Genomic DNA, 14408 nt, shown 5'->3' on the forward strand with positions numbered 1-14408 from the left:
GTGATGTATTTTGTTTACAGGGTTGTTTTAGTTGTAGGCATGTGACAAGAAGACCAACTGGATTTGTTGATAACTGGCAAGTGTATTAAACTGAATTTTAAGACAGAAACCATGCAGAGTATGAGGAATAGAATGGCATGTAAGGTGTTCATCAAGTAAATATAAGAAATGGATGAGAATAAAATGGACAGAAGCTAAGGAAGCACAAGGAAAGAAGCTAAGTCTGTGTGTCAGTTTGGTATAGTGGAAAGAGCAAAAGTGGAACTGGACAGCAGCGTACCACTTCACCTCTTAGGGCATTAGATTTCTTCATCTTTAAAGTGAGGGGATTGAGGTATATGATTATGAAAGGTACTTTCTAATATTTTATGACCTTTGGAAACAGAATCTGACTAAAGCAATAGGGAGATAGTACCATGCTACATAACCTTAGGCAGCAGCAAATTCTTCCCTTTTCTCCAGTTACCTTTTGTGTGTGTGTGTGTGAATTCTCATTCCTTCAGTAACTAATAGTTACTAGAAACATGCTGACTTTGTACAGCCAGCCCCTCATCTAATAAGCCACTCCAGTTTTATTCAAAAAACAAAATGCTCTTTGCCTTTGGTTTTAAAACACTATAAATTACCATTTTAAGCTTCAAAAAGGCATTGATTAATATATCTTAAGGACTTTTTATAAAGTACAATTAACATTTGGTTAGATAAGTTCTACTTTTAAAAATTATAATTCATTATTATTAGTATTTTACTCTTGAACTATGCCTTCACTGATACCTGGAACTTCTCATGTGGGAATTCCATCCACCAATGCAGAGAGTTCACTATTAATTAATTTAGAGCAGGGGCTGGCAAACTTTTTCTGTAAAGGGCCAGATGGTAAATATTTTAGGTTTGTGAGTCAAAAGGCAAAATTGAGGATATTATGTAGGTACTTATATAACAAGGAGTAGCTAAGTATGGGTAGACTGCTGGGACTGGAATCAGGAAGACCTGAGTTCAAATCCAGCCTTAGACAGTAGCTTGTGTGACCCTGGACAAGTCACTTAACCCTTTTTTTTTCTCAGTTTCCTCATCCATAAAATGAGCTAGAGGAGGAAATGGCAAACCACTCTAACATCTTTGCTAAGAAAACCCCAAATGGGGTCATGAAGAGTAAGACATTACTGAAAACAACTGAATAACAAACTTATATAACAAGAGAGAAAACTAATTTCCACACATTTTAAACTGATAAAATTCAAAATATAATAATAATTGAATATAATTTTTTATGATATAGGTCTACTAAAAAGAATGAAATTTGGTTTTTTGGGAATAATATTTCACTCAATTGGAGTTAAAAATTAAATGTTCCCTATCATCAAAATTGATTGCAAATGTTTTTTTTTGTTAATGTAGATCAATAAATAGATTATATACATTTTATATTTGAAAAAAGATAAAAATTTTCACACAGATAGGTACTGTTAAATACTGATATTAGTCCTTGAGTATATGATTTTAATTGAGGATATTCATCTCTTGGAAGGCATTTATGAAATTGTTAGATTTTTCTCCTTAGATTTGCCTGTTGACAGTCATTACATTGCAGATTAACCACTTCCAATTGAAGGTTGGGTGGAAGGTCCTCAATTGCACAGTTAAATGGATTTTGAAAAATGAAAATTTCTTTTGCACATTCATTGAGATCTGAAAAATGCTGCTAGAATTGTAGTTTGACCTTGGTAAATATATCTGTTGCAAATTTGTGGGGACAGAGATCTTGTTTTAACTTTTGGCAGCACAGGAAACATATAAAGCAGCTTGGCAACATTTGTGATTCAAATTTCGTTAGCTATCATTGAATTGACCTTACTGAAGCATGTATAAGTTTCCTATGCAAATGCTATTTTGTCTAGTAATTTTAGGTTGAATTCATTAAGAAACATAAATTCTGTGGCGAAAACTAATTTCCAAAGCTATTCAGTATGGTAGTGGTTAAGGGCACTTGTTTAGTGCCCTTTCTCATTCAGGAAATTTTCAATCTCAGCCCTGAGCTCAAAAAATTATAATAATTTTTTTTCTCTTCTTGTTTTGACATGATGGGTATACACTGATAATGTTACAGTATGGAGATATGAGTGGCACTCAGAACTACTGTTGAGTTATAACTGAGTCACTGTAATTTGTAGTGAGTGCACTGAACAGCAGTGCAAAGTGATGAGAGAATCACATAGAGTCTGTCATAATTACTCCACTCTGTTCTAGAATGAAAGGAGCCGTAGACAATACATAAATGAATGAGCGTGGCTGTGTTCTAGTAAAATTTTATTTATGGACAATGAAATTCAAATTTATATAATTTCCACATGTCATAAAACATTCTTTTTATTTTTCCAGCCATTTAAAAATGTAAAAGCAATTCTTGTTCACAAGCTGTACAAAAACAGTTGACAGGGCAGATTTGACTCTTGGTCTGTAGTTTGCTGACCTCTGATTTAAAGTCTTAAGAGTTATTTAGGGTACTGAGAAGACTTGCCCACCCTAGTTTGCATGAGTAGACTTCAGCTGAGATCTCCCTCATTTTAAGACTGATATTCTATCTGATGCATGTTCTCACTGAAAAAATTGAAATATACAACTTATTTTTAAAATTTATTTATTTACTTTTAGTTTACAACATTCAGTTCCACAATCTCTTGAGTTTCAAATCTCCTCCTCCTCCCTTTTCTTCCCCCTGCCCTCCCCATAGCAGCATATAATCAAATATAGGTTCTACAAATACCTTCATGTTGAACATTAGTCTTTACAACTTATTTTTAACCTAATCCATAATATATTGAATTGTAACTAACTTCTAAATTAAGTTAAATTAGTCTTTTTATAGTAATAGGGAAAGAAATACAATGGTTTCTAAAGAATTAAAAAATGGATATAATATAGAAAGCAATGGAGAGGTACATTGTGTTTGTGAGCAGGTCCAAATAATCAATGAAGAATTTCAAAGAATAAACAGGAGAGGAGGACCCAGAAAAGCAGGAATCTAGTGAACCCTAGGATCAACCATTCCGCCCAAAATTATGGAGCCTGGTCCTGAAACAAAGCCCCAACTCCAAAACTAAAGCTGGAGAGATGTGGAAACAAAAGAAGACAATGACTAGTTTAAAATGTTTTATAGCTCTACAAATTCCTAAAAAGGAAAGCATAACGACATAACAACTGCAAGTAAAGACTCAAAGGAAAAAATGGATTTTCTTGAAGGACTACATAAATTGCTAGAAGAAATGAAGTAAGATATAAAGCAAAATATTGAAAATTAAATAACTCAGGAGGAAAAACTTGGAAGGAGAATAAATAGCTTAGAACAGAAAAAGTCAAACTTATCCAAGTAATGGACTTCCCAAAAATTCAGGCCTTACAGAGAACAGTGACCCCCCAAGAGCAAGAAATATTAGAATAAAATCAAAGATTTAATAATAGAAGAAAATGTAAGATATTTGGTATCAGAAACAACTAGTTGATTTGGAAAATAGGGCAAGAAGAGATAATTTCAGAATCATTGAACTCCCTGAAAACCATGATTTCTTGAAAAGTTTGCAAATTATATTTTAAGAAATTATAAGTGAAAACTGCCAAGGTCTTTTAGAATTAGAGGGCAAAATCTTCACTTTGGTATCTATGTGGAAGATGAATCCTCACTTAGAAAGAATATGCTGATCACTTCCTGGCAAAAAAAAAAAAAAAGGGAAAAGTCCAAGCATATCATAACCACAATAAAGAGGTCCCACATTAAAGAAAAGGCACTTGGTGGAAGATGGAGTGTCACAAGTAAAGAACAGTAAGAAAGCCAGTTTGACTAGATCATAGAGTATAGGAAGGGGAATACTATCTCAGAAGGCGGGAGAGATAGATCGGGGCCTCTTTTTATGGGCTTTGAAAACCTAGCTGAGGAGTTGATGTCTTATCTTAGAGACAAGAATGAGGAAGAAAATCAGTTTGGCATGGCATGTGTGGAGGATAGATTGGAATGGAGGGAGAAGAAGCAAGAAAAATAATTAGGAACCTATTGTAATAGTCTAGGTGGGAGGTGAAGAGGGCTTGAGCTAAGGTTTAGCAGTTGTAGGAGTTGTAAGAAGGGACTAGAATTTGGCAACTGATTGGATGTGTGGCCTGAGCAAGAGAGCAATCGAGGATAATACCTGTGAACCTAGGAGACTGGAAATATGGTAATGCCCTTACAAAAGTAGGGAAGTTTGGCAGTGGGTTTGAGGAGAAAGATTAGTTCTATTTTGTCCAGGCTGAGTTTCATATTTTACATGGGACATCCAGTTTGAAATCATCAAGTAGTCTGTGATATGTGACAGGAGCTTAGAAAAGAGACTGTCTGATTATATAGACCTGGGAGTCATCTGTATGTCTGGATGTATAGATCTGAACGTCATAATTATTTAACCTGGAGACGCTGATGAAATTACAAAATGGGAGAGTGCAGAGAAAAGAGGGTCCAGGACAGAATTTGGGGGTACACCTTTAATTGGGGTCATGATATAGGTCAGCAGCAGAAAATGGAAGAGGAACAATCAGACAGGTAGGAAGAGAACTGGGAGAAAGTGGTGTCACAGAAACCCATAGAAGAGAGTGTAGCTTGAAGGAAAGGGTTAGCAATGTCAAATGCAACAGAGTGGTTGAGAAAGAAGGACTGAAGAAAAAGGTTTTGGACCTAGTAAATAGTTAAATATTAGTAACCTTGAAGAAAGCAACTTTAGTTGAGTGGTGAGGTTAAAACTCAGATTGCAAAGGGTTGAAGAGTGAGAGGAGGAATAATGGCCATGATTTTTTCTAGTATTTGCTTTCAAAAGGGAGGAGAGTTATAGAAGGATATGCTAAAGGAATTTTTTTTAAGAATGGGGGAGATTTGGACATATCTTCTTGCAAAAAGAACTTATATTTTAGCCACTATTTAAATTATGCACAGTTTTTCTTGAAAATTAAGTCTTTGAGAATATTTTATAATTAGTTCAAAAAATACATCTATCAAACATGTTTGTATACAGTTTATTGGTAAGTGCAGGAGGAGTTGTGCTAAACTATCAGGCTACATGCCACCTCTTCCTGATGCCAATCTTTGCCATATATTACATGCCTAATACAATTTTCTTTTTATTGATTGGATATCCAGGGGTCTAATAAATAGTGGACACATGTTTTAATTTGCAATAAATCAGGTAAGTAATCATTTGCAAATAGTAGGAGCAAAAGTTTGATTATATTTTGGTGATGTTTTCAAATGTACCATCACTTCAGTTTCTCAGAGTTGGAATTGTGCCAGCCTAAACAACCTCAGGTGGCCTTTATTTCTTCCTTCAATTTTTTCAAATTCAGAAAGGCACTATTTCAGTCTGATAAAGTGAAGTAGATCCTTTCATCATTGATATTTCAGGGAGTGTCCTTGTTGAGAAGGTTGTCCAACTCCTGGTTCTTTCTTTGGTTCCCTGATCTCCTTCAAGGTGAAAATTACACTTTATTTCCCTACCTGAGTAGCATTAGGTAGCTTTTAGGTTCAAATAGCCCTAACAAATATTATTTTTTCTGATTTTGTCTATTTTCTCTGTGTTTTACTTAACTATGAAAACTATATTAGCCCATAGAATGCCATTTAGCAAATTATTGCTTCTGTAAATTTAATGGGAGCTAGTTGTTGATTTAATTTCTTCCTCACTGTGAACCACTCTTAAGATCCCAAAAAAGGTCCCTAAGAGAGAAGTTTCTTCTTTCACTCATTGCATGTCAGTTTCTTTTTTCTTAGACCTTAAATATTTAATGTTAAATGAAATCTTTATAGGGGGTAAAAAGTTGCTTTTCATTCATCACATATAGAGAAACTAGTAACTAGCATTACAATGTAAGATTTATGTTCTTTATAGAGATGTACCTTGATTGAAAGCCTCTTACTTACCATATTAAATCTGAATTAATGTTACAAGTATATTTAAAGGCACACATTCTAGGAAATTAAAAAAATAAAATTATAGAAACAATCACTTGGCATTAAAAAGCATTTCTGTGTGTTAGATGATTCAAAAAGCCTGACAGTCAGTATTCAGCAAGATCATTTCCCAATTTCATTTGCATGTATAATATGCATTCCCCATCCTTGGAGCAAGTAGAGAGATGTTATACTTAGCAGTGAATTACTTGCTGCTGCTGTTGTGATGGTGGTTTTTTGTCCTTCATTTTCTTTTTTTTTTATTTTTCTAAATTAAATTTTATGTTTATTTTTAGTTTACATAATTCATTTCCACAAAATTTTGAGTTACAAATTTTCTCCCCATCTTTTCCCTACCCACCACCCCAAAACAATGATCCCACTCTGTACCCCCTCCCCCAGTCTACTCTCTCCTATATCCTCCCCCATCCCCACTCTAACTTTCCAGTAGGGTAAGATGGATCTCTATACCCCAGTGCCTATATATCTTATTTCTCATTGCATGTAAAATAATAATAATAATAATAATATTTTTTAAACATTTGATTTTAAAACTTTGAATTCCAGATTCTTTCCCTTCCTCCCTCGTCACCCAGCCTTACTGGGAAGATAAGCAATTCAATATAGGTTGTACATGTGTAGCTACGCAAAACATTTGCATAGTGGATATATTGTAAAAGACTGACTATATTTCCCTCTGTCCTATCCCAACCCCCACCTGTTCTGTTCTCTACTTTGACCCTGTCCCTTTTCAAAAGTGTGTGCTTCCAACTTCCCTCCCCCCCAACCTGCCCTCCCTTCCATCATACCCCATCTCATCCCCTTCCCCCCTACTCTCCTATAGGGTGAGATACCCTGTTTAGAGTGTATGTCATTCCCTCCCTAAGCCAAATTCAATGAGAGTAAGGTTGACTCATTCCCTTTTGCCGTCCTGTTCTTCCCCTCCATTGTAAGTTTTCCCTTGCCTCTTTTATATGAGATAATTGACCCCATTCTGTCTTTCCCCATCTCCTCTCATTATATTCCTCTCTCACTTCTCAATTTTACCTTTTAAGTATCATCCCTTCCTATTCAATTGGTCTTGTGCCCTCTATGTATACCTGTATGCATATATACACACACTCACATATGTAGTCATATGCCCATATACCCTCCTATATAGACATATATATGTATGTATACATATATATGTGTGTGTATATATATTTTTATATTCCCTTCAATTATTTTCATACTGAGAAAAATTTCATCAGTTACAATTATTGTTTTTCCATGTAGGAATGTAAATAGTTCAATATTGATAAGTTCCTTATGATTTCTTTTCCCTGTTTACCTTCTCATGCTTCTCTTGCTTCTTGTATCTGAATGTCAAATTTTCTATTCAGCTCTGGTGTTTTTTTTTTCATTAAGAATGCTTGAAAGTTCTCTATTCCACTGAATGACCATATTTTCCCCTGAAACATGATACTCAGTTTTGCTGGGTAGGTGATTCTTGGTTTTAATCCCAGGTCCTTTGACCTCCAGAATATCATATTCCAAGCCCTTCAGTCCCTCAGTGTAGAAGCTGCCAGATCCGGGTTGTCCTGATTGTGTTTCCACAATATTCAAATTGTTTCCTCTTGGCTGCTTGTAATATTTTCTCCTTGATCTGGGAATTTTGGAACCTGGCTATAATATTCCTAGGAGTTTTCTTTTTGGGATCTTTTTCAGGAGGTGATCAGTAGATTCTTTCAACCTCTATTTTGCCCTCTGGTTCTAAAACATCAGGGAAATTTTCCTTGAGAATTTCTTGAAGGATGATTTCTAGGCTCTTTTTTTGATCATGGCTTTCAGGTAGTCCAATGATTTTTAAATTATCTCTCCTGGATCTATTTTCCAGGTGAGTGGTTTTTCCAAAGAGATATTTCACATTGCCTTCTATTTTTTCATTTGTTTAGATCTGTTTCATAGTATCTTTATTTCTCATAAAGTCACTAGCTTCCACTCACTCCAATCTAATTCTGAAGGAATTATTCTCTTCAGTGAGCTTTTGAGATTCTTTTTCCATATGGCAAATTCAGCTTTTTAAGGCATTCTTCTCCTCATTGGCTTTTTGAACCTCTTTTGCCATTTGAATTAGTCTATTTTTAAAGGTGTGATTTCCTCAGTCAGGCTATTGACTCTCATTTCGTAATTTTCTTGCATTGTTCTAATTTCTCTTCCCAATTTTTCCTCCACTTGTCTTATTTGGTTTTCAAAATCCTTCCTAAGCTCCTCTATGGCCTGTAACCAATTCATATTTTTTTTGGAAGCTTTCGGTGTAGGAGTTCTTACTTCGTTGTATTCCTCCTATTCCATGCTTTTATCCTTTTTATCCCCCCAAAAAGGAATCCAAAGTCAGATTGTTGTGCTTGCTTTGCTTCCTTTGCTTGCTCATGTTGCCACTCAATTACTCAACTGTTGAGCTTTTTGCCACGGTAGAACTCTGCTTCCAGAAAGGAGAGCTTTGTCCCAAATCTCTGGGGTTTTCTCAGCTGCTGGAGCTATTAGTTGGGTGCCCTCTCAGAAGCCTCCACTGGCTCTGGCACACTGGTCACGTACCCCAGGACCTCCAACCTAGACAGCAATCCAGATCTAAGCAGGTTAGAGCAAGAGCAATTACCCCTCAGACTGGTTGCTTGGTCCCCCTACAATTTGCAGGCCAGGAGCTCTGAAGCAGCCTTATGGTGGCCACTGCACCTCAGCTGCTTCTCCCTCTGGGGACAGAGACCATATTGCACTCCCGGATCCTCTGTTCCCACAAAGTCCACACTGAACTCTCACTTTGTCTTTGGCATTTATGGGTTGATAATTCTGGAAACTGCCTCAGCTCCTGGTGATCCACTCTCCCAAAGTCCCTCCAGCTGGAGTTGGTTGTGGCTGTGGCCGCCCTGAGGCTAAAACTGCGGACTCAGGAGGGGCTGGGCTCTGCTTCCAGTGTGATGCAATGGACCCTTCCTGTCGGCCTGCCAGACTGTCTTCAGTGGGAGGTTTGTTTCTCTCTGTCACTTTGTGGGTTCTGTAGCCCTAAAATTTGTTGAGTCATTTTTTATAGGTCTTTGAGGTGGTTATGGAGGGTGCATACATAGTTTTCCTGCTTCTATGCCACCATCTTGGCTCCACCCCCTGTCCTTCATTTTCAAAGAAGACTAATGTGTGTATGAATTGGATTTAAATGAGGCAGTTACACAAAGTTGTCAGCCTCACTTTTTCTTCCAGTCATCCAAGTCCAGTGGCAGGACAAAATTCAAGATGAGTGACTTTGGTCCAGAATTCAGTAGATGATATTGGCGTGTTTGATATTTGACCAAGCTCTAAGCATACCACAGAGCCTGCTTCAGCCACTTTCATTGCTGTTGAAACAAATTGTTCTTATCTGCCTATTCCACCTGGGAAAAGTCTTCATGTGCTTGTGGTGAACATCCCTCTAACTCACTGACAGGTCTGAGGCCTGTTGGTTGCCCTCAACCTAGTTTAGCCTGTCTGCTGAGACGGTTTACAGGGGTGTGGCTGCTGTGCATGTTATAGCTTCTTGGAGGCACAGGTGAGAGTTGAGTGCCAGGTGGACACTAAAAGTAGATGAGTAGCCCTGAAAAAGGCTCAGCAAACTCTCACACCAGAAAGTTTAGTCCTCCTTGAACAACCTATATACCCCTTGCTTTTGATGGTGATTGGAGAGATCATTCTCTAAGAAATTAAGAGTAAACCAATTTTAGTTGTTGTTGAATTCATGCAGTCAAACGTGCAAAAGGAAGAAGCTTTGCTGTACTTGTATTTATATACTAAAGTTCTCTTGGAAGATTAAAGGAGTTTATTAAAATGAGTGTAATTCAAATTTGGGTTTAAACTACTAGAACTGGCATGGTCATGTTATGGGAAATGTTGAAAAAGCATACTAAGTATTTATATACCTGAGAACTAACCTCTCTCCTCCCCACCTGCCAAAAAAATTTATTAAAGCAAATACTATAGAAGTTAGAAGCCATGGGGTCCTTTCATTTCCCAAAACATTTCCTATGAAAATGGAAATAGCCCAATACTTCCTAGAAGCTTTTGAATACTGGATTAGGATTTGAATTTAAGTAAAGCTTTCACCTATTAGTGAGATTTGCCATAGCTATTTGAAATTGAACAGTTTATAAAAGTTTTATCTGATGAACATAACATTCATCTGGTATCTGGTTAAAGTTTTTGTCACTAAGTAGCGCCCATGACAGAGACAGCTGGGTGGTTCAGTGGATAGAGCTCTGGACCTGGAGTCAGGAAGACCTGAGTTTCAAGTGAGGCCTCCGACACTTAATAGCTGTGTGACTCTGGGCAAGTTAGTTAACCTCTGTTTGCCTTAATCTACTGGAGAAGGAAATGGCAAACCACTCCAGTATCTTTGCCAATAAAACCCCATGGACAGTATTTGTGTACTATGGTCCTTGAAGTCATGAGAATTGGATACAACTGAACAACAACAATAGCACCTATGGCACAAGTTATTTAGGGAACTTTGGAAAAAATCTAGTAGGATGTTTCTAGTCCCACTTTAAAAATTTTTTTTTAATATTCATTGAGTTTATTTTATTTCTTCAGAGTGATCTTTAAAACACAGAAACTTATAAAGTACGATACCATAAAAGAAAGTGCAGATATGAAGATACCCTCCCAAGATCTTAGCAAACTCCTGCTAGGGCAAGGGCAATGTGACACATGAATTGTCTTTGAGTGACTCCAGAACAGGGCATGTAATTAACTTCAGATGAGATCAAGCTGCCAGCTTTAGTACTGAAGCTTAAAACCAAGTCTGTCAACATAATATACATAAATTTTATGTAGGGAAATTGAAAAAAATATGTACATATATAGAATATACTCCACTTAGTGTATATTGTAACAGTGACAACCCAGATTTGGGTTAAGGAGCTAGTTGTGTCCTTCCTTAAAATGCTGAGCCTTCCAAACTGTATTCTCAAGATCCTGGGCCAGCTGACAGTGTGGTCAGCTTTCCTTCTTCCTCTGTGGTCCCAATATGCCAGCTGATTCCTTTAGGTTGGACTCCACTCTGGGTTAGAATTGATTCCTCTCTCCCAAAGGCTACTTGGGAGCTCCAGAGCACTCATAAAGTAGTTTCTTTTGCTGTTTCCTTAAGGAGAGTGGCTGACAGCAATGAATGTTGGGCCGTCTTGCAACTTTCAGAGTCCAGAATCATTAAGCGGACTTTTTGATTAGTCCTTCTCCACTCTGGCAGCTGGCAATTATAGTGGAATGAAACCTAGAATATCCTGTAATCCAGAAAGAAAAGTTTTTCTTATCTGGAATCACCTCTCTCAATGTCCAAAGGATGTAGATAGTAAAAAGTGCTAAAGTGAGAGCAATAAATCCCACAGCCTCCAGCCTGCTATTGAACTGTAGGTGATCCTGGGCCCCTCGAAGGCAAAGCCAGCCTGAGATGGCTGCGAGGGGTATGATAAACAGGAAACATACCATGTCACAGAAAAGTGTCCTCTTCTCATTCCTGGGCCCAGGGTCCTTCAGCCACTCTGTGAGCAGCAGAGGCCACCTCTCCACTACAAATTCTGTGTGGCACAGCTAGCAATAACTAGTGTGGGAAGATGAAAGCCATTTCTCCAGGCAGCTCTTGTGCACAGTACCCAGCGTGCCTATGCAATCACAGGGTGACAACAGCACCTCCCCACTGGACCCTTCGTGGCAGAATCAGCAGATGGGTCCATCACTTTGCATGCCTCAGGCTTTGATGACAGTTGAGAGAAGCCAGCCATCCTTGGCTGTTACCTGGACACATATTGCCGATGCCCATGGTCCGGGTCAGCCACGATCTTAGAAAAGGCCGTATTTCCAGTACAGTCACACAGTGAGCCAGGGAGATGACAGCAGTTGCCTGTTGTCATGGCAACAAGGGACACATAGGCCTTCACAATTGGGGTTCCATGATCACAAGAGCCCCTTCTTTTTGTTCATCAAAGCCATGTGGATAAAGTGCTAGACTTGGAATCAGAAAGACTTGGATTCATATCCCACTTCTGACACTAGCTGTAGGACCATAAGCAAATCATTTAATCTCTGAGTCTCAGTTTCCTTATCTGGTCCTGCGGGCCTGGCTGGGATGAGCTGTACTGCCCAGGGCTCCACTCAGCACGGTGGCGGCAGCCCCAGCCCATCCCGTCAGCTCCAGTCTGGTCTCAGCTCCCGGACCAGCCCGGCAGCCCTCAGTCCGGTGTCCAGTCTAGTCCCACTTCTTGGTTTTCATTAGCCTATTCTTTTTACAGTCATCATTAGCAAATATTTCTAAAAAAAACTTTTCTATAGTGTTTAATAGTACGTTTATTTGCTATTTTAAGCTTTCTGTCTATAACTATTTTGGAAGCATATTTTAACACCTTTTTGTAAAACTGAAAATATTATGGAATATTTTCCTCTAAAACCCTTTCCAGACTCTTGGGAAAAGCCCCTCAGAAGAGGGGTGATAAGTAAAGTACCAAAAAAAAAAGTTTTCTTTTTAGAGAAATAGATTAAGGATAGTGTATTAAGAATGAGTAACTGTAGTCTGGTAACTTTTGTCTATTCACCTAGTGCCATGACTGGCACTAGGATTCACCCCTCTTCATTGAGAAAGGACTAAGATTCTATGGAAAGGAAGAGGTCCCTTTATTTAACTCTTTTTGTCAAAGGCAATAATCCTGGAGAAATGAATTGTCACTAGGTTGATTGTTCAGTTTCTAGAAAGTTAACCCTGAACTATGTTGTTACATACTGTGATTTCCTTGTTCAAGATTCTTATAAATGTTACCTATAATCTTCTTGAGTTAGAGTCATCTTGGAGGGCATGGAGGATTATGCTAGCTTGGACATCTCTCTTTCCAAATTAGAAATTATTTAGAAATAGATTAATGATGAATTAAATAAATGTTTTAATGGCAGACCTAAAAATGCAGTTTTAATATCTTTTTCTTGGATACCATGCAACACGCATATTTAGTAAAAAAAAAACATAAACTAAATGTTTAGGATGCTTTCCATGTGCTTCATAATTATTGTCATGCAAATTTTAATCATGTACAAACTGAAATAATTTATAGACTTTTTGCTTATGTATAGCTTTCATTTTGGTGCTTCATCTTCATTGTACCCAAATAGTTATTAGTTTAGCTGATTTTCTCATTCCTTTTTTGCATTGTGTCATTATTTTCATTGAGAACTATAAAAGCAAAGAAGCCAACTGACAGGATTTTGATTAGCAGTTGTGCTTTAAGTGCAAAGGAAAGCAGAATTTTTCAGATGCATTGTAATCTCTAGAATCTTTCAAACTAGTAGTTAGCCCCTAGTATTGCTTAATTGTGTTATAACTTCTTAACTTCCTGGTAGATGCACTTGTATGGTACTTTGGTGAAAATAACATTTTATCCCCTTCACTCTTTTAAAATTTTTGGAGTGTAAAGAAATGTTGGATTTTCCAACCCATCCATTTTAGGAAATATATTCTGATCAGGATAAAATGAATTAGGTTGGCAGAACCCACAAAATGACACAGAGAAGCTAACCTCCTGCTGAGAACAGCCCGGCAGGAATCGGCCAGCGCAACGCTCTGGGAGCTGAGCCCAGCACCACACCGAGGCTTTAGCCCCAGGGCGGGCCTGACCAGCCGCCAGCCAGAGGAACTCCAGATCAGCAGCATCTGTGGCTGTTTCCAGATTTATCAATACATAGATGCGAAGGACAAGGTGAGAGGCCAGTGCAGTCTGGACTTTGGGACCCAGTAAGTGGGAGTGCGTGGCTTTTACCCCCAGGGCGAGAAACCCCTGAGACACCGGCACAGCCTGCCGGCGCCACGTGGAGGCTTCAGCCCCTGGCCTGCAGAGTGTAGGGGGACCAAGCACCAGTCTGAGGGGTCATCGCTCTTGCTTTAACCTGCTTGGATCTGGATTGCAGTCTAGGGTGGAGGTCCTGGGGTGTGTGTCCAGCTTGCCAGAGCGTGTGGAGACCTCAGAGAGGGCACCCATCTAATACCTCCGGCAGCTGAGAAAACCCCAGCGTTTGGGACGAAAACTCCCCTGTCTGGTGGCAGAGTCCTACTGTAGCAAAAAGCCCAAAAGTCAAATCATTGAGTGGCAAAATGAGCAGGCAAAGGAAACAAAGCAGACAGAAGATTCTAACATTACACTCCAATTTTGGGGATAAGAAGGAGCAAGGCATGGAACAGGAGGAAATCAGTGAAGTCAGAACCCCTGCACCAAAAGCTTCAAAAGAAAATACAAGCTGGTTACAGGCCATAGAGGACCTTAAGAAGCAGATAAGAGAAGTGGAGGAAAAATTGGGAAGAGAAATGAGAACAATGCAAGAAAATTATGAAATGAGAGTCAACAGCCTGTCTAAAGAAAATAATACCTTAAAAAACAGACTGACTCAAATGGCAAAGGAG

The 14408-nt window shown here is 38.3% G+C and overlaps 1 protein-coding gene and 1 pseudogene across 3 annotated transcripts in view; one reads left to right on the top strand and one right to left on the bottom strand.

Moving 5' to 3' along the window:
* Positions 1 to 14408, top strand: part of SERTAD2 (SERTA domain containing 2) — a 158473-nt gene that overhangs the window by 44371 nt on the left and 99694 nt on the right. The window lies entirely within an intron of this gene.
* LOC138146849 (E3 ubiquitin-protein ligase MARCHF2-like) lies at positions 10639 to 11880 on the bottom strand (annotated as a pseudogene).

Source organism: Petaurus breviceps, unplaced genomic scaffold, assembly GCF_028583685.1.
Source record: "Petaurus breviceps papuanus isolate PSGF00001 unplaced genomic scaffold, PetGlider_PUasm1.0 90775, whole genome shotgun sequence".
Classification (NCBI taxonomy): Eukaryota; Metazoa; Chordata; class Mammalia; order Diprotodontia; family Petauridae; genus Petaurus; species Petaurus breviceps.